Source organism: Anoplophora glabripennis, unplaced genomic scaffold (assembly GCF_000390285.2).
Source record: "Anoplophora glabripennis isolate ALB-LARVAE unplaced genomic scaffold, Agla_2.0 scaffold993, whole genome shotgun sequence".
Classification (NCBI taxonomy): domain Eukaryota; kingdom Metazoa; phylum Arthropoda; class Insecta; order Coleoptera; family Cerambycidae; genus Anoplophora; species Anoplophora glabripennis.
In genome coordinates this window covers 31,052-35,383 of record NW_019417068.1, presented here as the reverse complement: position 1 = coordinate 35,383, position 4,332 = coordinate 31,052, and positions in this window count along the sequence as shown.

Genomic DNA, 4,332 nt, shown 5'->3' with positions numbered 1-4,332 from the left:
GAGACCGGGTAAACGTAAACGACAAGACACAACTTCTACAACTTGCTCTAGCTTTGCGCGCTGCCGCTGCGCCGGCGCCGTGGGCGATTGGTCGCTTAAGAAGGGGAATCTGACAATAATTAGAAATGTAGGCTACTTCAACAAATACTGGTACTGGCGTATCGTATTGTTTCCCTTAAAAAGTACCAGGTATTCTGTATTGGAAATTAGGGCTAATAAATAAAACTAGAAAGCGAGTTCATCTTGGTGTTTTTTGAAGAAGTGCTTATAATACATATTTCTACAATTATCAATATACCTCTTAGAGAAAAGCATGGCCCAAGCTCGGTCTTAATAAATAAACAGAAAGTTAAAGTAAACACACGTAGATCGGTCCTACGAGTTTTAATTTTTGTAACTGTATATTTCTCATGATATTCAACACAACACTCTCACTCAAAATAAGAGGAATACCTATACAGGGTGAGTCAGAAAGAATGGGTCAACACTAAACTGGACACCAAAATATTATGTTTGAGCTCATCATGCCTTATACGAATGTCGCTGGTTTAAGAAATACAAGGTGTTCAGTTTAAATTTTATTTTGAAATTTCTCAATAATTCAGAAAGTTTTAATAGCATGACTCTGAAAATTAGTAGTGTTGGTTTTTTGGTGTGAGAATTACGAATTTGAAGCTTATTTTGATGCTGCTCCTAGAGGGCGCTAGTTTCACCGTATTATTTAGGTAAATCAGAACATATTTTTTTATCTGTTGAGCTATGCTTAAAAAAGTTAAAAATCTAAAAGAACGTTCAATTCTACAGGGTGGGCCACCAGTAACGCCTCGGTCACTAGTGACCAAACGGCAAATGTTACAGAAACCTGTTTAGGTGGGTATGTGTAGGTTGATTACGGCTACATTTTAAAAATATTTTGAGATATACAGGGTGTCCAGGAAAAGCGTACCATATCAAAGTTATGTTTTTTTAAATAGAACACCCTGTATTTTGCTGCATTTTTGAAAGCACCGTAAAAAAATAGGTGAACTTTATTAAAGGTTCTGCATACCTAGGACTTACAGTTTGTGAGATATTTCAATTTTAGTGAAAATGCAGGCATAGCGTAGAAATTTAATATTAGCAATAAAAAAATAATTTTAAGGAAGCAGCTTTGGAGGGTCTATTTTAGATCCTTGAAGTTATAAATTGTTATATTTGTCGTCACTTAGTATTATACAGGGTGTTCAAAAAACTGCTGAATACTTCTCTCAACTTTAAACAGCAATAACTTGGTTATTTTAAATGGAACACCCAGTATATTTTTACTTTGGGAGTTGGGAAATTTAAAACTCTTTCAAACTGTGTATAGGTTCCCTATACCTATCTCTAACGGTATTGGAGATATTTGTGCCGTTTCGTTTTTTATCGATTTTTTTTGTAAGATGTATCCACGTGTCTTTATCGAGGTCTTTACTGAATTGGTTTGGGTTCTTCTTGATGACGTCTCTTTAAATATAAGGAGAAAAATGTGAATGCAAATAGATGGCGCACCTGCACATTTTTCATATTCAGTGAGAAATTATATAAATCGATAATTAAGTAATAAATGAGTAGGTAAGAATGGTCCATGTCAGTGGCTACCACAGGTGTCCAAACCTCTCGTAATGGACTTCTTTGTTTCGGGCTGTATAAAAATATATCTTGTACACAGTGTTCCACCTACTACTTGCGATGATATGAAGGAAAGGATTAGATATGCATTTGCCACAATCACCCCAAATATTCTAAGGAATGTGAGAATATCATTTGAAGATAGAATAAGATGCTGTATTCAAGAGAATGGTTATCAATTCGAACATCTATTAAAATTTTTCTTTGTTTCTTCTAAAAGTAAAATTTTCTTTAATAAATATTTTTCATGTTCATAAATAATTCAGTTACTTACTACAAACATATTTATACAAAATTAATAACTTTTTATAATTATTCTGCTTATAAAATAATATTTTTTATTAGAAAACTTTTTTGAATATTTTCATGATAATGATAAAAGGAACTTTTACTTTTAGAAAAAACAAAGAAAAATTTTAATTGATGTTCGAATTGATAACCATTCTCCTGAATACAGCATCTTATTCTATCTTCAAATGATATTCTCACGCAAATGCATCTCTAATCCTTCCCTCCAATATCATCGCAAGTAATAGGTGGAACATTGTATACAAGATTTTTTATATAGCTCGCAACAAAGAAGTCCATTACGGTGAGGTCTGGACACCTACGTGGCCACTGACATGCACCATTCCTACTTATCCATTTATTACTAAATTTTCGATTTAAATAATTTCTCACTGAATATGAAAAATTTGCAGATGCGCCATCTAATTGCATCCTCATTTTTCTCAATATATTTAAAGAGACGTCATCAAGAAGAACCCAAACCAATTCAGTAAAGACCTCGATAAAGACACGTGGATACATCTTACAAAAAAAATCGATAAAAAACGAAACGGCACAAATATCTCCAATACCGTTAGAGATAGGTATAGGGAACCTATACACAGTTTGAAAGAGTTTTAAATTTCCCAACTCCCAAAGTAAAAATATACTGGGTGTTCCATTTAAAATAACCAAGTTATTGCTGTTTAAAGTTGAGAGAAGTATTCAGCAGTTTTTTGAACACCCTGTATAATACTAAGTGACGACAAATATAACAATTTATAACTTCAAGGATCTAAAATAGACCCTCCAAAGCTGCTTCCTTAAAATTATTTTTTTATTGCTAATATTAAATTTCTACGCTATGCCTGCATTTTCACTTAAATTGAAATATCTCACAAACTGTAAGTCCTAGGTATGCAGAACCTTTATAAAGTTCATCTATTTTTTTACGGTGCTTTCAAAAATGCAGTAAAATACAGTGTTCCAATTAAAAAAACATAACTTTGATATGGTACGCTTTTCCTGGACACCCTGTATATCTCAAAATATTTTTAAAATGTAGCCATAATCAACCTACACATACCCACCTAAACAGGTTTCTATAACATTTGCCGTTTGGTCACTAGCGACCGAGGCTTTACTGGTGGCCCACCCTGTATACAAAAAATGTTCTCTTGTTTAAGTCGCCTGACTTTATCGGTTTCTGAGTTATTTGCATTTAAAAGTTTCAATGTATTTTGTGGTGATTTTTTATTCTTAAAAAGATGAAAATAAGAATAAGAAGAATTCTACAAATGGACGATTGGCTTACCCCCGTTGCCACACTTAACCGACGAGTACGAGTAGTAAAATTTTCTCTTCTTAATCGACTGTGATAGATTTTGGAGTACCATGGTTACTTTTTTTGGTCGAAAAGATCCAGATCCGTCTAAGCGATTGCAAAGATTTCTGAATAGTTTATAATTAGGTAATCTATTTGGGTACAATTGCACATATCTTCGGGCCGCCGCATGTTCATTAAAATTAGCCTAAGCAAAAACACAAATCATATCATGTTGTTCTGATCACTGTTAGAAAAATTATTGTCATGGCATTTTTTGAACACTAGCTAATAATTTTGCACGAATAATAAATCAGACGCACGCAAAATACGTTAATATTTATTGACATGAAAATTTGACACAAGCCTACTTAGAAAAGAAATATCAATATCAGCGCCTGAAAGAAAATCACCACAAAATACATTGAAACTTTTAAATGCAAATAACTCAGAAACCAATAAAGGTAGGCGACCTAAACAAGAGTACATTTTTTATGTAGAATTGAACGTTCTTTTAGATTTTTAACTTTATAGCTCAACAGATAAAAAAAATATGTTCTGATTTACCTAAATAATATGGTGAAACTAGCACCCTCTAGGAGCAACGTCAAAATAAGCTTCAAATTCGTAATTCTCACACCAAAAAACCCAACACCACCAAGTTTCAGAGTTATGCTATCAAAACTTTCTCAATTATTGAGAAATTTCAGAATAAAATTGAAACCTTGAATACCCTGTATTTCTTAAACCAGCGACATTCGTATAAGGCATGTTGAGCTCAAACATAATATTTTGGTGTCTAGTATCTCCAGTTTAGTGTTGACCCATTCTTTCTGACTCACCCTGAATATAATCATTCATCTCTTTATCAGTATTAGACCAAGCAAATTAAATTTTTACTCGAAAAAAGTCCTATCCGCTAGATTATTGTAAAATTGTCTAAAGGAACATAATACAAGACATCTCTCGTCTCGTGAGTCAAAAACTTTTATTAGCTAACTTTTCTATTTAAACAAATAACTGAGGAAAACAGTTTTTTCACTTTGCAGGGAAAACCATCAATTTTAGCGAAAAGTGACTCTCAGACAGCT